We start from the raw sequence: 23818 nt of genomic DNA on the forward strand, positions 1-23818 counted from the left end.
GCAAAACTCCCTAAAACTGATCCCAGGCCGAGATGCCTGCTGCAGCCTCCTCCTGCCCTCATACCTTCGGACTCTCACACTGCGCTCCACAGCACATAGGATTATTAACAGAGCATGGCCTTGCCTCATCCCCCAGCCCTTTTGAAAGTTGAATGACAGAGTCTTTTGTCTTACTCTCGCCAGATCCTACCGCTTGAGACAGGCCATAAAATCTAACGGGAACCCAGAAATGCGGGGACTCCTGGAGGTTTGACCCTGTCAGTTCCTCTTGGCCATGGACACCAATTAATCCCCTCCTTGGGTCATTTGTGGGATTATGTAAACCAGGAGGGCCGGAGTCTGCTGTTGGTTGTATTCATGTGGAGCCCTATAAGTTTTGTGTTGCTGTCCTTTTAATAATGTTGTTTTTTGTATTTGTTTGCTTGTCCTAATAAAGAACTATTATTAACATCCTACTCACCAACCACTCTCTCCTTCATCCACACCACCAACAACCTTTTAACATCATCTGCCTAATTTTAAAAGAGGCAGATATTTCAAATGTCCATGTAATGATCGCAATGTATTTTTTATCAACAAAGGCTACATTTTCTAGGCACCATCCTTTTTTGGAAATGCGGTAAGCTCCTGACATTTTGAGGGGACAGGTCCAGAGACCTTCCCCAAACTCAAAATCTCAGACATAGGAATGTTTACTCTGGCCTCTGGCTCTGGGTCAAGAGTCCTGAATTTCCCTTGTATGTCATCACTCCAACCACATTTTGACCCGGATAAATGTATATAAATGGAGAAAACATAACCAACCACAGACTGATACTCGGAAAAAGATTAAATTATTGAAGATAAGTATGAAGGGAGACCTGAATGGAATCCAAGCTTTCTGCTCTTACTAGGAATTAAGCTCATGCATGTTAAAGATCAGTTGAAGTAATTAGGCTGACTACAGAAAAATTATTCAGACTTTTATCATTACAAAGTGCATATTCTGTTATTGCTCAACGTACTCACTGGATGAATTCTAGTCTTACTATAAATCTTAAAGCCTTTATATGTCATTAGAACATAAATGTCAAAACACTGTACATGTCACCCAAAATATATGCTTGCAAAGACTGTTAAAGAAACCAAAATAAGTATTCAGGAAAGCATTCAAAAGAGCCCATTGATATGGAAAAATTGTACTCAACCAAAATGTCCCCCAAAAGCAATTAAGGAAATAATTGTCCATCCATTCAATGAACTATAAGGTAAACATTAAAATTATTAGTGTGTAATTCATTGCAGTGTAGATACCAGTGTCCCAAAGGGCCCTGGGTTCTTTAGGGGACATTACTCCATTCACTCAGCTTAAGCCCCCATTCAAAAAATAATCCCCTTAGACAGCTAAACACTCCCTGCTTGCAGGCACTCATTCTATTTATTCATTTATTCAGCAAGTTCCAGCATATCAGTCCTGGAATGCTAACCTCATGATTGAGTTTAGTCAAGAAATAATATTCTACATGCAACCATCATCATCTTCAGTGATGCGCTGACAACCTTCAGTTTGGAATCTCAACTCTGCCACTGGTGTGTGACTTTGGGAAAGACAATAACCTGTCTATTCTTTAGATTCCTTATTTATAAATAGAGAGGATAATACGTCTCTTTGAGAGTTGTCAGGATAAAAAATGATAACATATGTAGAGTGCCTGGCACATAGCTAAGACTCTAGTGACAACTCTTACTAGTGTTCTTGTTACTTCAACATAAAGCCATTGTATCTGCCTATCATTCAACCATTTACAAACATACAAAATCAAATGTAATTTACACACATAAGAAACATGCTATTTATCTTCCTTAGATATATATAATTCATGGTAGAAATTATATGGTCTCTTTTTCCATGGTGGAATTTCAACCAAGACCTTCTGTGTGCTCTATGCTTCCTCAAACCTGGGCCCGGAGGTTGAGGATGGATATGTCATATCATTACAAAAAGAGAAAGGAATATTCATCAAAAGCCAATTACACACTAGGCACTGTTCGAAGCATGTATACACTTTGTCATGTTGCTATCCTCATTGTAAAGGTGAAGAAGCAGAGGCTCAGAATGGTTGAGGAATTTGTCCTAGATCCCAGCAAAGTAAATGACAGAATCAGGATTCATATTAGGGTCAGTTCAACTCCAAAGACCATACACTTTCCATTATATTCAGCTGCCAAGTTTAGTTTCTTACTGCAATGTCATGAACTATTGTTACAAGAAAACGAGACCACTGTTTACTATCCATCAGGGCTAGGCTTTAAATCAAGCCTAAGGATATAAAACTTATGACCTCTACATCTTAAATAAAAACCCATTTGAATTAAAACAAAACAATGGGAAATGCCTTAGTAATAATATTTGAAAAATCTTCAGAATGTGAGCTATCAACTGGCTTTGTTTAGTGGAATGTCCCTGCGCAGAGATGGATGGACGTCTGTGGGTGTCAGAGCGGTCAGTTTTGCCAGAGTGGAATGCGTGAGTCTAAAGCCATGTGTTCTCCCTTCCTGGTCGCCAAGCCATTGTTCAAATCTACCATAATTACCCTTTTCTACAGTTTGTAAACCTTCATCCCGACAGGATTACAGATTCTGACTAGGCTTAATTTTAAATAGAAAAACAAATTAGTTTCATTCTTTCAGTATATGAGTCATGTAGGCAGAGAAAACTGTGCCTGGCAGTGCTTTCTCTGCTTCTACAATGCTCTGATAATGCACACTTCCCCAAAGAGCCACTATCCAAGGCGGGGCCCCAAAGGGAGTGGCCTTCTGCCTGTGCCACCATCACTAGCCCCTGCCACATGCCAAGGGCTAGCTCTTAACCCAGCACCTGGTGCGTAATGGATGTTCAGTAAATATTTCTTCAATGAATAAATAAGTGAAATCATGTCTGCCCAAACCAGCAAAGGAACTTAAAATCATTCCCCCTTGATTTCTTCATAGTAAGGTTGGCTTTTCTTTCTACCTGCGCCTCCTGCCTCCCAGCTGAAGTCTTCCAATGCACAGGCCCAATGCAGTTCCAGGTTTTCATCTTTAAGGTCACGAGACCTGTCTGCCCCACAGGTCTTGAGAGGCTCAAAATAGAGCAGGCTTTCAGAAGCTTGAGGGTCACACTGTATGCCCCACGCCCTCAAAAACGGGCAGAGGGAATGTGTCCAATTTTCATCCTTGGCCGCATGCTAAGATCATTTGAGAAGCTTTCAGAAAATAGAAACATTAGGTCATACTCCAGTCAAATCAGAATCTCTAAGGACAGAGCATGGGTGCTAACATTATTTAAATATCCACCTGGTAATTTGAAGATGCAGTCAAGATTGAAGGTCACGAGGCTGGAGGAGACCAAAAAAAGAGAGATCAGCCCCACACAAGCAGGAAGAAGTGTCTTGCTCTCCTGGAAGGGGAGGGTAAGAGGATAGGAAAGGTAATATGGAGCAGCAGCTACTGCTGTTGGCCAAATGCCCTTTCCTAGCGCTATCGTCCTCACTGCTACCCTTCCTATTTCCACCATCCCTCCTCCTCCAAATGGTCCTGGAACAGGCTGCAGTCTCACCTTGGACCAGACAAAGGGAACCTGACCCAAGCATCCTCATCTTTTGAAACGGAACTAGCCTACAGGTCCTGATCTCCACCCACCATCCCAGCCCCACAAACCCTGTTCTCTCTCCACCCCTCCTTAAAACTGGAGGTTCCAAGTGACAAGCCCCAAATGAGTATTGATGCATTGGTGCATAAGCCCACGGCACTGTGGAAAGTACCAGATCTTGCGAAGTCCCCAAGGAAAGCTAGAGGTGGGAGCACAGCCAGAGACACAAAATGTTGGAGCTCCTTATGTCCTCTGTGTTATGAGAAAGTCACTGATTCATCACACTGGGAAAAACACCTCTTAGACCTAGCATGGTATAGGAAGTACACATACACACCACACACACACACACACACACACACACACACACACACACAATTTAGAGGCTGAAGCCCTAGGTTCACAGCCCAACTGTTATGGACTAAATGTTTGTGTCCCCCGAAATTCCTATGTTGAAGCTCTAACCCCTAGAATAGCTATATTTGGAGATGGGTCCTCTAAGGAAATAACTAAGGTTAAATGAGTCATAAAGGTGGGGCCCTGGTCCAATAGGATTAGTGTCCTTATAAGAAGAGACACCAGAGAGCTCACCAGCTCTCTCTGCCACTTGAGGACACAGGAAGAAGGTGGCCACCTGCAAGCCAGGAAGAGGGTTCCCACCAGAAACGGACCCTGCAAGACCTTAATCTGAGATTTCTAGGTTCCAGAACTGTGAGAAAATAAATGTCTGTTGTTTAAGCTAGCCAGTATATGGTCTTTTGTTACTAATACACCAACCTTAGACAGGTCACAACATCACCAAACCTCAGTTTCCTCGTCAATAAGAGACAGATAAATCCTACCTGTTCGTAAGCATCAAGTGAGGTAATGTATACTTTAAAGGCTCTGCAAACAGTAAAGTATTAAATAGGCACTAATCGTTCATCATTCTCCATCTCTCTGCCCTTGTACTTTAAGCCTTCTGCTAGCCAAGCATTTACCACATTTTATGAGATTGAATTGTTTTTTTCTGTCTCCCCTGTCAGACTGGAAAATCCTTATGGCCAGGAGCCAAGTCTCACTCATCTTTAAATCCCCAACACCAAGGCACACAGTCACTGCTCAAGAAACGATTATGGAACAATCCCCGGGTGGCACTGATACCCTTTCCCTGTGTCCCATAGCACCTCACTTAGCATCAGGTACTGAAGGTATTAATTTTTGTATTTTTCTTTCCCACTAGAGTGTAAGCTCCCAGATGGTGGAGATCACATATTATCATTTCTGTATCCCTAATGACTAGTACAATGCCTGGTACCTGGTAGGAACTCAGTAAAAGTTGATGGAAACAAGGGAAATGATTCATTTCTTTTGGAATTAGCATCCTTGAATGTCAGTGTTGACAGCTGCCCTGTATTTTCAATCCACCATCCCCAACAGAACAAATTTCATGCTCTTCATCCCACTGAGTCTTTTTTCCAAAGGGCTCCTATCAGGTCCCAGCTCATGCAGCTCTTTTATCCTATTACAACCAGCAAAGGATCTGAATGCACCATTTTATTGTACAAATCAATACTATCCCCCAGAGAACCAAGACTAGTCATTTATACCAACAGCAGTTGCTATGCAACTACCCTGCAAAGCTCAGGTTGAAAGATTCAGGGCTAAGGTAGTGATTTTTACCACCTGGAAGGGAGTGTAATTTCTAAGGAAAAACACACTGTTATGCAGAGTTACTCAATCTTCTTACAAAAGGAAATTTAACCACATCAGAAAAGTATACTTTCTAGGTTTCCTTAACTATGCATGTATAGCCTTTATATAAATAGATGTGTATTTTTAGCTACTGGAATCCAAACACACACCATATATAAATTTATGTAATTTATAAATATTTGGATATTTATAAACATGCATATGTATATTAGAAAAAGAGTAAATACCATTTATTTTTATGCCAAAGAAGTTCCAGGAGGGTCAAATTATCCATTTCTTTTTACAGAAGTAAACTTTTAATGTAAGTTTCTAGGGGCTGGCCCAGTGGTGCAATGGTTAAGTTCACACCGTCCACTTTCGTGGCCCCGGGGTTCACCAGTTCGGATCCCGCATGCAGACCTGCGCACTGCTTATCAAGCCATGCTGTGGTAGGCATCCCATATATAAGACAGAGGAAGATGGACACAGATGTTAACTCAGGGCCAATCTTCCTCAGCAAAAAAAAGAGGAGGATTAGAGGCCGATGTTAGCTCAGGGCTAATCTTCCTCAAAATAAATAAATTTCTATTTTCTCAAGGCAAAAAAAAATCCAGAAAATACAGAAATATTTAAAGAAGAAAATAAAGAAGCTATGTTAAATTGCCTAGATAAAACCATTGTTAGTATTTGCTGTGTAGCCTTCCAGATGTTTTATATATATAATGTTCTTAATGTTCTTATGTATGTATAAACATCTGGAATATATATATATAAATAATGTTCTTAATGTTCTTACATATGTATAAACATCTGGAATATATATATGTTTAGCTAGTTAGTTAGAATATATATATTCTTACTAAAATGGAAACATATCATAAGCATAGTTTGGATACCTCCTTTCTGTAAAACTTCACACCATACCATGGATGTCTTTCCAAGTCAACATATAGTTATATCATTATTTTTAAGGCTGCATATCTCATAGCTTAAATATATCATAATATATTTAATTATTTGCCTTTTGTGTCTATTTTTCACTATTATAAATAACGTTGTGAAAAACATCCTCATGCACGCATCTTTGAAAACTCGTGTGGTTTCTTCTGTAAGATTAATTTATGCATCAGACCAGGGATTATGTGCTTATTTTAAAGCTTTTAGAACATTTACACAAAAATAACCTAATATTTGACGTTTATCCCCAAAATCCGAGTTTTAGGTCGATACAAACTTAGTCAAATCTTTACACAATTTTAAATATTTAAAAAATAATAATCCGAGAGTTTCAAGGACATATTCTGAGAAAATAATTTTAAATTTCTCCCCTCATTTTGCTGTTTAACAATCCACTTTATATCTGCTGCCCTTTGCCAAACAAAGCAAGCTGTCTTTCTTTGCTCCCTCAGTTGGTACTTCCAGCCTCTACTTCCTATGGTTTCTCCCCATGATCTTACCTGTTGTCACCAGATGCACTTTAGGATTGGCTATTGATGGCTCTACCAGGCTCACAGCCAAGCCTGAGGAATAGCTTCAGAAACCCCATGTAAGATCTGGAACAGGTTCATGAGTCGTGTGCATATGAAAGCTGAATGTCCTAAAAACATTTAATTTGGAGTATATTGACAGTTACCTTCCAAAAGACATGATCACTTCCATTCAAACTTTCTTCTTTGTTGAAAACAGTTAAAAGACTAGTTTCCCCACTTACAACCCCGCCTTGTTTTTCAAAGTCAACACACACGCTTCTGCCGGAGTAATCTTCCTTACTATGCAACTCTGATCATTTCAGATCCTGTTCAAAAACATGAAGACTTCCCACACCAATAAAATCCAGGGTCCTCAGAAGAGCATTCCAAGTCCTTCCAGTCTTACCCCATACCAATCTTACTCCTATAATGGGCTCTTTGCCATTCTGTAAACAAAATCTATTTCTATTCCACATGTTTGCCCACACTGCTCCTATTGCCCTGGACTTTCCACGTTCAAGTACATTTTTAACTTGCCCCAAAATCTATCCATTCTTGAAAGTTTCTTTCTTAAGTCACCTTCTTTAAGAAATCAGCCCCATTTCCTCCAGTCAACATAGAATTTCTCCAAGTAACCAGAATCAAGAAATACCCAAAGTATCCAGGACCAGGTGGTAGAGCTGTGGGTCCAGACTTGCTAGTAACATCTAAAAGTTTAGTACTCCACTGCATTAAAGTCATTCTCAAACAGAGGAAACCAAAAACAGTGAAACGAAATTGGGCCAGCAAGAGGATCATAAGACTACATGATTAATTTTTACCCCCTTCTTTCTGTCTCCTAATAACACTCCGCAGCCCCTGGCCCAAAAGGTAGGGGAAGAACCTTAATAATTCCCAGGTGGTGTCAGAGCCCTCACTTCCATGCACTTCCCAGATCCCTTCCTTGTTCCTTCACCCCACTGAATCCTAAGAAACTGAATGTACAGACAATGGCCGGACTATACATAAAAACAGCACTGTGACCCACAACATGCAGCCTCCCAGGAAGCGAACTTACTGTCTGAAGCACCAGTCCAGGAAGCCAAAAAACAACCCCTGTAGCCATCAGTTCAAAACGGCCAAGACTTGACTAATAACTGACATTTCTCTAATTTCTGCCCTCACTTCTAACTTAGGACCAGCCAGAGAAAGCCAAATATGAACCCCTAACTAATCCCATAGGATGCCCCACTTCCAGTTAGCCCATCGAAACTTCCCCATGTCAACAGCCTCCAATCAGGGCATACCTAAAGCATTCTCTTTTTTCTGCTAGAAAGCTTTTCCACTCCTCTGCCTGCCTTTGTCTCTGCCAAGTGCAAATGATGGTGACTGACTCCCTTGTGACAGCAAGCTCTGAATAAATAGCCTTTGCCTATTCTCATTTGAGTAGTCTTCGTTTATTTCCACAATCCCAACTCAAGCCCCAGTGCTGAGAGGTGACTCAAAAAAGTTTTCTTTTTTTTTCCTTTTTTTTGGGGAAGATTAACCCTGAGCTAACATCTGCTGCCAATCCTCCTCTTTTTGCTAAGAAAGACTGGCCCTGAGCTAACATCCGTGCCCATCGTCCTCTACTTTATATGTGGGACGCCTGCCGCAGCACGGCTTGACAAGCGGTGCCATATCCACACCCAGGATCTGAACTGGAGAACCCCGGGCCGCCCAAGTGGAACGTGTGAACTTAACCACTGCACGACCGGGACGGCCCCAAAAAAGTTTTCTAATAAACACCCTCCATGGTCTTGACTCAACCTGCAGTGGATGGACTATGGTGACCAAAGTTTAGTCCTTTTTCATTGTCAAGGCCCAGAGGCCAGTGAGGCAGCCCAGAGTGCCCTAGATCAAAAAAGCCTGGACCCCTGGCTGTGGACCAGGAGTCCCCTCCTGGCTCTGCCATTAACTTGCTGTGTGATTTCAGGCTTGTCTCTATGTTTCAATCCCCCATCCATAAAGTGGGGACAAATCCTATGCTCGTTCACAGGCTTAGTCTAAGAATAAGACGGAATACAATGTACAACTGTGCTTTGAAATGGTTCCTAATTATGAAATGTAAGATGTTACAACGGTCACATGCAGCCCTTCTTTCAACACCCCCTGGTGTCTCAGACATGGGAGAGATCAAATAGGGATAAAGAAGGAAGAAAAAAAAATTGGCTCAAGGCACACTAGCTGGACAGAGTAAGGAAGCACAAGCTGGCCAGCGGCTGGAGCTGGTTCCTGATCATGTTATTCTATGCTTTTAAACTCCCACACACACCCCATCCTCCGCCAAAATACATAAACCTCTTCGAATTACACTCCTTCTCTTACAGAAGCAATTGACTACAGTTGGATGTGATTTTCCTTTGTTTGTTTTAATTTATGGATGATCAGGAATGCTGCCCTGCCTCCTTTTTTTTACATACCCACCACTCTTCCATCAGAGGTCCTCTTCTGGGGTCTTAGTTTTCTGGTAAATTTTTTTGATAAGAATAGTTGTGGTTACAGGCAGCTCCAAGCACAGCTCCAGGCTGCAAGGCTCATTAAGGACTTTCCCAACGGAGCCTAAGGCAGTAAATCTCAAGAGTGGGTTGCGAAGGTGACTGGAGAGTCCTTTAGTTGGCTTTAGGACAGAAGGCTGCATGGGTCTCATTCCAGGATGACAGCCCCCATAAAGGAGAAGAGTTTAAAGAATATAAAAGGGAAGAAACTGAGGCCTGTAATCACACTTTTCATCTATCAGCCAGCACCTGTTATTTTGCAAACTTTGCAAGCAAGGAGAGCAAGGGAAAAACCAACTTGACTCAAAGATTGCTCAGGAAAGCATCTCAGTTTAGAGTTTCTCACTTAAAATCCCCAAGAATGACTTCTGTCACACCCCACCTCCCACTTAGAAGATAACTTACGCCCTAGAAGGGCAAATTACAAGATAATATCTCAATCCTGAGTAGAACAATGAAACTACTTTTGTTTTTTCCTGACTTCAGTATCAGTAGAGAACCGTACATCTAAGACTAGCATTTTCCAAAGTTGTTAATTAATACGTGTACACCCAACATCAAAAGAGAAAGAGTGTGTGAGATTAAGAAAAGTTGACTACCTGCCTCTCTTGGAGAGTCACAGTGCATATTAGCATGCTAAATGCTCCAAGAAGTCCTGCATTGAAGAAATGTGTTTATCTAAAATACAGCATTTCCGAAGTGTGCTTGAAGGCAGCACTAACATTTTTTGTTAATGTGTGACATCTATTAATATTCTGCAGAAAGCATTGCCCCCCAAAAATAAAAGGCTACATTTGGCCATTTAGATTCTGTCTGGTTTGAAGAAAAAGGCAAATTTGCCTCCAAAGTAAATCTTCTCAATATGTGATTGCTCACTGGAGTAATGCTGACATTCGCGCGAACCCCAGTCCCTGGATCAGGAACAAGTGGTGGTTAATCTCAACTCTTCTCCGTGTCCCTACTCCCACCTTCCACCATCTCTCAACTCTCTTCTGCCACATCTCCCCGGTGAAGGCGAGCTGATAGTTTCCTAGAGTACACGTGGCAGAGAGCAAAACAATTAAAATGGAGACCAGCCAAAGAAATCTGTGAAGCAGATGATAATGTCAAATATACATGCAGAGCATTTTTATGTGGTTCTTAAATGGAAAGAAAGATTTCTCTTCTTTCAGTCCTTCTGTTCATAATTTTTAACAAATGGGCTTCTTGGAATAAGCAAATTTAGAGATGGAAGGAAAAGATGTGTATATGGAAGTTGAGTTTTAATTAAAGGGAGCATCCCCAAGAAAAAGGGTCAGGCGATTTGCAAGACGCAACTGAGGAACGATTTTACATTTATCCATGGAAAATTGTTCACAATGTATTGCTAAGTGAAAAAGCAAATTACAAAACTGCATATACAGAGTGACTCATTTTTGTTAATGCAGTAGACTCAATGTTTGTCGAAAAAGTAAATATGCATAAAAAGGAGACTATAAAAGTTTATACCACATTGACAGTAGTTAACTCCAAGTGGAAGAATTTTCTCATTTCCTTTTTCTTTTTTTTTAACTTAACTATTTGTTCTAACTTTTCTCAAATATTTCTAACAGTAGAAATCATATTTTAGAACTGCTCTAAACCATCACTTGTGTTATCTGTGGAGAAATATCTAAGGACGAAAGAAGCAGTTTCCCTCATGGAGGCAGGATTCTGAGACCAGGCAGTGTGGACAGTGAGTAGTCAAAGCCAAGACAATGGCCTCCACAGCACTTAGTGTAAGTTTCGCACACAGTAGGCAACACGCACTTGCCATAAACAAGGTAAAATAGAAGGTAACAGCAGAAAGTGACGATTCTAAATACTGGGGACAACCAGTACATCCCAAGCGAGACCAACCAGTAAGTACAGAGAGGTTACAAATACGACCCAGATCTCCATACTCGATACCGAAACACAACCACCACTACCACCACCCCACATACACACATACCTACTTCCTAGCCGGAAGTCCAATCTTTTTTTGGAATTACTTTCCCCAACCAGTCCAAAGAATTTCCAGGGCTGTTGGGGGATCCTCGGATTGATTCCCCTAGTAGTCACAAAGAAAAGGGTGGAGATGTCGCATAAGTAATCATGGTCTCTTCCTGCCCTCCTCTGTCCTGCCGTGTTGACCATTGTTGCTCCATCACCCACAGGCCACTACTCACTCAAGGCCAACTGGTCTCCTCTAAACCACCAAGCTCAGCTGTTCTTCCCCGTCTCCAGACCTTTGCGAAACATCTGCCTCTCACAAGAGCTCCTGCGGTAGGGATTCCCCCGCACAGCGTGGGTCTCTTTAGTTCTCTCTTCCCCCAGTCTCTGGAGGACGGGCAGGCACCGCATGGTTGGGAAGAAGGCCTGGTAGTGATACAGGTGTATCTGGGGAGTAAAGGCCACATCTGGGCTCATATGCACATAATCTCTGAACTCTAATATTTAGACCCTGCTTCTCAGCTTGGCCCAAACTGCCAAAATTCTCCCTCACACATGATTTTTTTTCAATCAGGGTTTTGTCCCTCTCTTCACTCTGGCTTCCTGTAGATCCCCTGAGTGCTTCAGAAAATTCAGTACATATCAAAACTCTAAAAATGGACAGAGTTCGGGGCTGGCCCCGCAGCTGAGTGGTTAAGGTCGCGCGCTCCGCTGCAGGAGGCCCAGTGTTTCCTTGGTTCGAATCCTGGGCGTGGACATGGCACTGCTCATCGAGCCACGCTGAGGCAGCGTCCCATGTGCCACAACTAGAAGGACCCACAACGAAGAATATACAACTATGTACCGGGGGGGCTTTGGGGAGAAAAAGGAAAAAAATAAAATCTTTAAAAAAAAAAAAATGGGCAGAGTTCACCTGTTTTCCTCAAAAGACCCCTGGGCTCCAAGCAATCAAAAAAATATGGTTAAATCTCGTTCCCTGAAGGGTCCATGATAGTTGAGACCTTAAGAAGTGCCCTCCAACTTCTAAAGATGGTTAGAAGATTGGCCAGCCCTAAATACAAAGATATTCATTAAGAGTAGTATTGCTAATTCCACAGTATTGCTAATTGCCTGCCCTAGTCTTCTTTGGTCATAATGTTTGTCACATAGGTGACTATGCAAAGTAAAAGATTTTTACTCAAAATTCCCACTCAGGGCTGGGAGGAGCCTTGGTAATCTCCTCTATCTTCCCCATATTACAAGTTAGGAAACATGCGCAGGGTCACTCCAGCCAGATAGTGGTAAACCAGACTGGATGCTAAGGCTCCCAACTTATATTCAGTGAAACAGAATAGCAAGCCCCTCATATTAAAAATAACAATAGCCAGAGCAAAGTGTACATAACGAGAAACAGTCAATCAACTCGGATCCAAGCTCTATATTAGTTCCTATTTTTGTTTATCTTTGTCAAATATCCTTCTATTTATTCCTTAATATTATCCTCATTTTGCAGATAAATAAATTGAGTCTCAGAGAAGTAACTTTCCTGGAATTATGCAGTTTGGACATAGTGGAGCCAGACTTCCAAGTGAAACCCGTCTGACCCCAAAGCCCATGTTTTTCTACTACACTTAATTGATTTCATGAAAACCTGAGAAAGCAGAGTAGATGAAAGTTCCTATATTTAAACATAAAGTGGTGATTTATCAAATGGATTTGCAAAGAAAATAAAGTTCCATAAGTGTGTTGAGTGGCTCTGAATCCTCACACTAAAAACCAGTTCCAAATAAATCAATGCCCTGTTTCAATGGACTTCTCAAAATTATTGTGATCTCTTCATCAATTACATAAAATAAAAGAAACAGGAGAGCTACTATGAGGAAAAATAATGTTATTATTCTAATCAAGTAACTTTGGGGAAAAAATAGTACAATACCTATGCTTTGCAAGGACATTACAAACATCAAATCACAACTCATAAAGAAAAATAAAATGCTTTTTTTAATCAATGGATGAATAATCTCCTTTCATTTCTAAAAACAACAAGAATGTGAGAAAGGACCAATTAATTAAAATTTTACAAAATTTAGACCAAAGAAAGATTATCAGTTTTGCAAAATGCTCTGGTGTATGTATACTTGTCAAACTGCCAGATGTGAGCTAAACAAAAATGAAGAAAAATTTAACACTTCACAACACTTGTTGGCTGGAAAACACGTGAATAGATTGTGTGTGTGTGCTTGTGTGTATAGGGATTGTGTGTGTCACTCCATACACGAGTATATAAAGATTTTGTTCCTACAAAATGACTGGGTTGAGATAAATATGACTTATTGGAATGGGTGCATGTCAATGTTGCACCGAATGAAAACAAAACAAAACCAAAAAAACTACAAAACAGCAAACACACTTTCTGCTGCAGAAAGGAAGAGAATCTTTTTCAATATAGGTTTTCTTTCTAGCCCAGCTCATAGATTCAGTGAAAGATACATCTCAGAGAGAGAGAGACACAGAGGGGCCCTGTGGACTGCATCCATATTCTCCTTGCTACTTCATCTTTTCCTTTTCTTTTCTGAGTAAATTAGCGATAGATTTTAGATATAAAACCTTTAGAGAACACCGAAGTAAAAACCAATATTATTTCAAGATAATCACAAGGACTATTAGGTTGTAGTTTCTATTTTGAAGACATTCAGTTTTTATCCTATTTTTCCCAATATATCTTGCATGTTTTCCCCAACTTTATATATATTCTATGAAATCATGATTTTTTAATAATAGCATAGCATATTATCATATGAATGTCTAACAATTTGTTAAGGCACTTTGCTCTCGTTCGATATTTAGATTGTTTCTAATGATTTCCTATTATAAATATAAAGGTGTATTAAATATTCTTGTACATACATTTTAATCTGCATCTGGAGTAATCTCCTTAAAATTAATTTTTGAGAGTTATTATCAAAAGTAGAACTATTGGGTCAGAGTTCTATTTTTAAATTTTTTCTTCTTTTTTACTCAACTAATACTTTCTTTTTTAAAAGATTCAAATAATATAAAAACATATAAAATAAAAAGAAAAATCTGCCTGTCTGCACCTCTAATCTCATTCTCATCCCTAGACCATTATTTCAGTCTTGAGTTGAGGTCGTTCCATTATATATCCCTTCTGTTGAATTTTTCATTTTGGCAATCCTATTTGCAATTTTCCAAAAGCCTCTCATTCTCTGATTTGCTACTTTCTTATAGCTGCCTGTTCTTTTTTTGTGAATGTAATGTATAGTATCCCCCCATCTACGGTTTCGTTTTCCACAGTTTCACTTACCGCTCCTCCCCCCAACGCCTGTCTGAAAATATTAAATGGAAAATTCCAAATATAAACAATTAGTAAGTTTTAAATTGCTCCGCATTCTGATTAGCCTGATGAAACCTTTCGCTGTTCTGCTCTGTCCCGCCCAGGACGTGAATCATCCCTTTGTCCAATGTATCCACTTTGTATATACTACCGACCCATTAGTCACTTAGTAGCCATTTGGGTTATCAGATCCACTGTTGCCTGTGGCGCAGTGCTTGCCTTCAACCCTTATCTTACTTAATAATGACCCCAAAGAATAGCAATGCTGGCAATTTGGATATGACAAAGAGAAGCCGTAAAGTGCTTCGTTTAAGTGAAAAGGTGAGCGTTCTTAGCTTAATAAGGAGAGAAAAACAATTGTACACTGAGGTTGTTCAGATCTCCGGTAAGAATGAATCTTCTATCCTTGAAATTTTGAAGAAAGAAAAAGAAATTCATGCTGCTTTTGCTGTCACACCTCAAATATGTAAGTATAGGAAGAAGCATAGTACATATAGGATTCAGTACCATCTACTGTTTCAGGCATCCACTGGGAGCCTTGGAATGTACCCTCTGCAGATAAGAGGGGACTACTGTACTTTTGGGGGTTTTCTCCCCAAGATATAAAACAGAATTCTTTTAAGAACGGAATTCTTTTTTGTTCTCCGAATTTCTTGTCTCCTCTAGAGTCCACTGAATTACTTAATCCTTCTCCTTCTTGCTGTTGGTTTTCCCCATGTATCTAGAATTCCTGGATTTCCCACTCATCTCTATGAATGAAGACTTGGGAAGCTTTATTTTGGTAGCTTTGCAGTTGCAGAGGTCTTTCCCCATCCCCAACCCAAATTGTCTGAATGGGAGAGTTGACTGTATGCTCTCTAGAAGGCTCCAGATCCTAACTAGGAGCCCCCTCCAGGCAGCAGTTCTACCCTTGTGTGCAGATCTTGTTGTTTTAACCAGGAGTCTATGCCGTGCTCCACCTTCCCTCCCCTGTGACCTGTGGCTCAGTTTCAGAGGGTTTATGGGCACAGCTGGCCCCTGTTGAGTAATGATGACCCACCGATTGCCACATTGTCCCTCAAATGTTCTTTGTTCTCTTGAAATTTCTGAATCTGCTCTTATCTTCCTGGCCGTTTTCTCTGTGTGATTTAGGCTGGGGTTTTCACAATTCTTATCAGTTCAATCCTATTACTTTACCTCATCCAGGAAATACCTCGCAATTTCCGTTATGTTGATGTTGCCTTTTCTTGTTTTCCTTGACAGTAGTGGGTCTAGTCTTTAGTGAGTATATTTTTTCTTCCATTTCAAGGGATTTAGGAGGTGGGGCAGAGGTGGCTGAGTGTGCCTAAACCATCACACAGATCCAATAAACTACAGTTTTTTTCTGTTGTAAGAATGATATTATTTTACGTTTGATTTTTATTCTCTATCAAAACAATTATCATCTTCCATATTAAAGTAATTGTTTCAGAAAAGTGTTGGATACAAGTATCAGAAAGTGCTGATCCAATCTGACCGGAAAAGTAAAGGGAATGCATTCACCCACATAATGTACTCTTCGTCACTATAAATTTGTTTACATTTTCTAGAATTTTGTATGTATAGAATTGTACAGTATGCGCTCTTGCGTATGGCTTCTTTCACTCAGCATAATAACTTGAAATTCATCCACGTTACTACGTCTATCAGAAGTTCATTCTTTTTAATTGCTAAGTAATTTTTCATCATATTGATATATCACAATTTGTTCATGCAATTACCAAATCGTGAATATGATGCTATGAACATAAGTTTTTATTTCTCTTGGATAAATGCCTAGAAGAGGTCTTCTAGTTTGTATTGTAAGTATATTTTTAGCTTTTTTTAATACTGCCATATTCTTTCAAAATAGTTGATCCATTTTATATTTATATGTGCAAATCTTTTGCTCATTTTTTAAACTGAGTCGTGTGTCCTATTACCCATTTGTAAGAAGAATTCTGTACATATTCTAAAATTGAGTCCTTTGTGAGATCTATGCATTGCAAATATTTTCTCCCATTCCATGGCCTGCATTTTCTTGTTCTTAATGATGTCTCTGGATGAGCAGAAGTTTTTCATTTTAATGAAATCCAATTAACCATTTTTTTCTTTTGTGGTTTGTGCTTCATGTGCTGTATCTAAGAAATTTTTCCTTACCCAAAGTCACAAAATTTTCTCCCATTTTTTTAAAAATTTTTACAGTATTGGCTTTTACAGTTAGGTATATAATTAATGTGTATGGAGAAAGATAAGGGCTGATGTTTTCTGTTTTCCTATGGAGATCAGTTACTTTAACACCATTTCTTGAACACCAATTGAACATACGTGTGTGGGACTATTTCTGGACTCTCTTCTCTTCTCTTGTTCTATTTTACTTCTGTTGAACTATGACTATCTTTTCACAAACACCATAGTGTTAGTTACTCTAACTTTATAGTAAGTCTTAAAATCTGGTAGTATAAGTTTTTTGTTTTTAGTTTTTTTCAGGAAGATTAGCCTTAAGCTGACATCTGTGCCCATCTTCCTCTGTTATATATGTAGGACATCTGCAACAACATGGCTTGATAAGCGGTGCGTATGTCCCCGCCCGAGATGCGAACCTGCGAACTCTGAGCTGCCAAAGTGGAGCAGGGGAGCTTAACCTCTGCACCATTGGGCTGGCCCCTGGTAGTATAAGTTTTTGAACTTTGTTCTTTTTTAAAATTGCTTTGGCTTTTTCAGGTTATTTGCATTTTATTTACTATTTATTGCAAGTTATGTAAATTTTAGAATTAGCATTTCAATTTCTACAAAAAGCTTTTTTGTATTATCCTTTTTAAATAGTCTTGGATTCAGTTTACCAAATTTTTTCAAGAATTTTTGCAGCTAGGCTCATAAGGGGTAATCGTCTGGACTTTTTGTTTTTGAATTCTCTTTGTTATGTTCAGGGTTATGCTGGCCTCAGAAACTGAGCTGGAAAATGTTCTCTTCTCCTCTATTTTCTGAAAGAGTTTGGGTTATTATTCCATAGAATTCACCAGAGAAGCTATCTGAGCCTGAAGTTTTCATTGTATGAACGTTTTTGATAATGAATTCAACTTCATTATTAAAGAGACTATGTAGATTTTCTGTTTCATCTTATATCAATTTTAGTTGTATTTTTTAAGGAATTGGTCTATTCCATCTAAATTATCTTATTTTTTGGCATACATTTGTTCACAATGTTCTCTTAATATCCTTTTAATATCTGTAAGGTCTGTAGTGATAGCTTCTCTTTTCTTTCCAATATTGGTGATTTATGTTCTTTTTCTTCATCTATTTAACTAGACGTTTATCCATTTTGTTGATCTTTTCAAAGAACTTACTTTTGGATTATTTGTTTCTGTTTTGTTTTTATTTGCTCTTGTCTTTATTATTTTCTCCCTTTCACAAAGTGTGGATTTACTTTGCTCTTCTTTTTCAAATGTCTTGAGGTGTTTCCTTAGGTCACTGTTCTTTCTTTTCTAATATAAGCATCTGAAACCACAAATTTCCCTCTAAGCACTTCTTTATCTACATCTCACAAATTTTGATATGTTGTACTTTCATTATCACTGAGTTAAAAATATATTCTAATTTATTTTGTGACTTATTTGACCCATCAATATTTTAAAATGTGTTTTTTGATTGCAAAACATTTGGAATTCAACCAGGTATCTTAATGTTATTGGTTTCTAGTTAATTTCATTGTGGTCAGAGATCATATCTGTACTATTTCAGTCTTTGTAAATTTATTAAGGCTTGTACTATGACCCCAATATGGTATATATTCGTAAACATACCATGTACAATAAAACAAATGTGTATTGTGTACTGAAATGAATGTTTATTTTGCACTTGTTGAGTGAGGGGTCCCCTAATTATTCATTAGGTCAAGAGAGTTGATAGTGTATTTACATCCTCTATGTCTTCACTGATTTTTGGCTAGTTGTCCTATAAATCCCTGAGAGACAGTTACTAAAGTCTTCTACAAAAATTATGGAGGGGCCAGCCCTTAGTCGAGTAGTTAAGTTCGCACGCTCTGCTCTGGCAGCCCAAGGTTTCGCTGGTTCAGATCCTGGGCACGGACATGGTACCACTTGTCAGGCCATGTTGAGGTGGCATCCCATGTGTCACAACTAGAAGAACCCACAGCTAAAATATACAACTATGTACTGGGGATTTGGGGAGAAAAAACAGAAAGAAAAAAGATTAGCAACAGTTGTTAGCTCAGGTGCCAATCTCTAAAAAGAAAAAAAAATAATTATGGAATTACTGTCCTATAATTGTGTCAATTTTTGCTTGATATATTTTGAGGCTGTGTTTTTAGGCACATACACATTAATGTTTGTTTTATTTTCCTTATCTTTCCTTTCTAGCTCTGGCAATACTCTTTTTCTTGAAGTCTGTTTTATCTGATATTAATGTAGCCACCTCAGCCTTCATATGTTGTTTTTATGGCACATTTTGTTCCATCAGTTTATTTTCAAGCTATCCGTATCTTTCTATTTCAAGTGCATCTCTCCCAGTCATACAGAGTCAGGTTTTGCCTTTTTATCCATCTGACAATTTCTGCCTTTAATTGGAGTGTTTAGTCTGTTAACTTCACAAATGTAAGCTCAGCTGTGATGGTTACCTCAAAGACAGAACTGAGGTCTCCCCTGATGCTGGCAAAGGGATCAACTGTGAATCTGAGCCCTGGCAACAACCACAGAGACACACACATGAACATGTATGCTTAGGAAAAAGAATAAGGGTGATTTAAATGGACTTCAACAGAGTATTTGAAACCTCAGTAAACTCGAAATAAACCAACTGTGAACTCCCCAGAAGACAAAATTCACCCTGTGTTGCAACAGTTTTGATATATTTAACTCCAATGTCATTGTCACAGCCCTAAGAGCCTGATGCATTTACTGGGTTCAGGAACCCTTTCACTATTTAAATATTTTTGTTTTACAACTGATTGATAAATTTGAGGAGATAAATTCCTCATGAAAATCTTCTGCACTAGAAATTCTAAAGAGAGCAGTAAAAATATCAAACACCCATTTTTATTCCTGACTAAAATATATGAAACAATAAATCAAGCAGAGTTCTTCTCTTTTCCTAAAACTCTCAGGCAGTGAAAGTCAGAACTAAATTAATGGCTTACACTTTTAGGGCTTCTGTTAAAAATGTGATCCAAATATTTTCTATTTAAAGTTTCTTCAAAATGTATAGCTCATTATTTCAAACAGAAAATGTCTGGTTCATTTGCTTGCCTAATAAACATTTTTCAAGATAAATTGCTATAAAATGAGTGACTTGAGATATTTTTGGTAGCTTTCTGATTCTCAGTGAAAAAATAATTCTACACATCTTTGAAAGCCCTAGTTAAGACTCATGTCTTTCCTGAACCTTCCAGACTATGTGCGTTGACCAGTCTGTACAGGTGCCAGCACTCAATAACCAGTGTCCATCCCAGCTGAAGATCAGGCTGCAGCCCAGCCTCTTGGCAGCTAGACCCTTAGTTATTTCCACCATTAATTCATCATGTATAAAGCACCAGGCACCGTGCTGTGTCTTAGATATATATTATCTCATTTAATCTTCCCAGCAACCCTTCAGACCCAAAGTCAAGGCTACACGACTTGCCCAAGATCTCAAAGCTAGTAAAGGCAAAGCCAGGATTTAAAACCAAGTGTTGTTTCCCAAACCCATGCTCTTAACCTCCATGGTATCTAATAGATTTAACCCCTTTACAACTATTTCTCAGTGTGGCTTTGGAGTCTTAGAGGCCAGAGTTCAAAGCTTGCTTCTTGCCATCTCTAGCTATCTGAACCTAATTCTCCATCCATAAAATGAAGATGACATCTCCTTTCATGGAATGTTTTAAAGAGTAAATGACTTAATGCCTGTAAACAATACATAGTCTTGACCCCAGCTCCATTATTGTTCTTTTGTATCTTGATTCAGGCTCCCAGCTTCCAGCCCCGGCTGCCCAGAATATCTGTAGGGTGACTCATAATGCATGCTAACGAAGACCCCCGATTCTCACTCCTGCATGCTTTCCATATCTCTGGCAAGCATGGGGGAAAGACCACGGTCTGACTGCTTTTTACAATTCTACCAAGCACCCCCTCAACTGCACGCCTGCCACTGCAAGGCCTTCCCTTCCACGGTGGAACATAGAGGACGTCAAGTACAAATATCCCTGGAAGAACCAGCACAAAAATACAATAATCCCACACGAACATTTAAGATACAAGACCTAATCACCTCCTAAAGGGAACTTGTTACAGAGTCTAGGAGGATTAGCATCTCAAAAGAAGGAGGAGAGGGGATGAAAGCAAACTTTAAAGTTTCATCCCATCTTTCCTCCACAGCCTAACCTCTGTTTCTCAGATCCTAGGGCTCCCGAGAGGTCCACATCTGAGAAAAGGCAGGGTCACTTACCGGCTTAGCAAAGGGGACAAGGCACTCAATGCATGAAGAGTACCTCCATCCCTACTATGGCACACACACACACACACACACACACATATACACACACACACACACACACACACCCCACCTCTACATCTTGGAGCCACAAAAGAGTTTATCTATGGAGCAATTCACTTCTCTTCTCTAGGCCTCAGTTTCTTCATTTCCAAAATAGGGTGGTTCTACTTGAAATGATCTCTAATGTCCCAGCTAATCCTGACATTCTGAGCTGACATAACCATTCTTTCAAGTAGATGACAAGAGCTACATATATTCTTATTCCTATAGAACTACACAGGAGTATGACCCCTGTGCCCCCTCATGGGTCCCCATCGGCTGGAGTGAAGACAGAGCCCCAGAACTCTGCTCTGGCTGCTTCTTTCTATTTACTCTCACCACCTCAGTGATCTCACCCAGGCTTGTGGCTGTAAATACCCTCTCTCTTTAGTAAATCATAATTTATGTCAAGCCCAGACCTGTCCCCTAAACTCCAGACTTGTGTGACATAGTCATCTACATTTGAATGTCTAATAAACATCTCAAACTTACATGCCCTAAATTAAGCTTCTGATATTTGCCCTCAAGCCTGCTCCTCTGTGTTCTCCCCCTTTTCAGTTAATGGCAATTTCACTCTTGCGGCAGCTCAGATGCCTGACTCCTGTCTTTCTCTAATATTTTGCATCCAATCTCTTGTGAAATCCTGTTGACTCAACTTACAAAATGTATCCAGAATCCAACTATTTGTCACCACCTCCACTCTACCACCTTGGTCCAAGTCACCATCATCTGTCATTCAGGATGTTGCAATAGCCTCTAACTGATCTCCTTACTTCTACCCTGGTCCCCCTAGAGTCTTTTCTCAGCAGAGCATCCAGGATTATCCTCCAAAACCAAAGTCAGATCATATCGTTCCCCTGCCCAAACCTTGCGATCGCTCTCTTTCTCCCTCATAGGAAAAGCCAGGGCCAATCTGGCCTTGCGTGGCCTCTCTGACTTCATCTCCTTCCATTTGCCCTGTCCTCACTCTCCCCTGTGCAGTGCCCTCCTAGATGATTCTCGAATACACTAAACATACCCTCCCTCAGAACCTTTGCACTGTACTCTTCCCTTTGCCTAGAATATTCATCCCCAAATAGTCACGTGATTCACTCAGTCACCTCCATTAAGTGCCTCCCTATTGAAAATTGCAACCTCACCCCTACCCATAGCAGTCCTCTTCCCCTCTTGCCTTTCTTTAATTTTCTCCATCACACTTATCATCTGACATACTAAACGTTTAATTGATTGACTGATTGACTGTCACTCTCTTTCTCTCACTCACACACGCACACACACGCACACACGAATGTAAGCTCCACAATGTCTTGCATTTTTTATAAACCACTTTACTGAGGTATAATTGGCATGTACAATGGTTTACCTTTTTGCTCATTGCTATATCTCCTGTCCCTAGCACTGTGCCTGACACGTAATAGGTGCATAATATTTGCTACTTGGGATGAGCAGTATGCTTCCAAACTGTAGGTGATGAGTTGGGAGGAGTTAGTAACCAAAATCTTTGATAACAGTATGTGTGTCCAATGTGTACTTACAGGTCTTCTTGCTTGCACACCCCTGTGACTGGCAGCTAGACGCATTGTTATAGATTGCACAGAGCTGACCCGTTCAGTCAGTCATCCCTGTGAACTCTGAGGGTAAGATTACATTCACACCACCGAGTCTCTGAAGTACACTACTCCTTGAGTCGCCATGGATCTATGGTAATTCACTTGGGCCTCCATAGAAGGCATGGTGGATAAGCTAAGCTCGGTTCATCCGGGAACTCCATAGCTGGGTGAGCCAAGTCTCGTCGGCTCCACATGGACCTAGCCTGTCATCATTATATCCGGTACGGAACAGTGATTCTGGATCCAGAGTTACTTGAGGTTGACTCCATCAGTGTTTGAGAAGCTTCCTTCTGTATGTCTCTCCAAGACTGGAAGCAGCCAAGAATGTGGTGTGAGCTTTGCGCGATGCCACGAGTGTGTGTGGGTTTGGTTTTGCACACAGCTCTGATGTCCTCAGCTGGGCCGTTTTCACCCAGTATATAAACACTGACAGGATATTGGCTCAGACTGAAGACTCAGCAGCTGAGGTTCGGAATTCCGATGTCTTCCAGAAGAGGTAGTGCCTCCAGCCCCGTGAGCTCTCTGGAGTCAGAAGTGGTGTGAACTGGATAGATGTGGGTAGTAAACAGAGTTTCAAGTTTATTTATCACACAAAGTCGAGCTCTTTGTTTTCACACATCTGTCATGATCACGGACTCCTTTAGGAGAGGGCCTGGGTCTGGTTTATGTTTCCTTCCTTGGCACCTGGTCCTGTGCCTGGCACATGGCATGGCTCAGTAAATCTGTTGCACTACACTCAACTGCACATGGCTCCCAGGATTCCTGTTCCCCCTTGGAAACTAGGAATAATAACCATGGCTTGTTCTTTGTGCTTATCATTTCCGAGTTAGTTACAACAAACAGGGATTGCTTTTGCATTAAGGAAAAAAAAGAAAGTTGCTGCCCTTGCCTTTTTCAGTGACAGCCCAGCTCAGCCTCTGTTCCTCTCCAACACAGCAAATAAATGTCATCAGACAACGGCAGTTTTTTGTGGAGTAAGGGAGTGTGCGGTGTGGTAGAAACTAATTACAGAGGCAATATATTAAAAGTATAATTTCATGATAGTTAGTCATCTTAACTAAGAGTTTTAAAGTACTGCTTCTGGAGAAAGAAATTATTCAGAAAGCCTCTTTCAGGGAACAAAGCACAAT

Source organism: Equus quagga, chromosome 5, assembly GCF_021613505.1.
Source record: "Equus quagga isolate Etosha38 chromosome 5, UCLA_HA_Equagga_1.0, whole genome shotgun sequence".
In the NCBI taxonomy this organism is placed as follows: domain Eukaryota; kingdom Metazoa; phylum Chordata; class Mammalia; order Perissodactyla; family Equidae; genus Equus; species Equus quagga.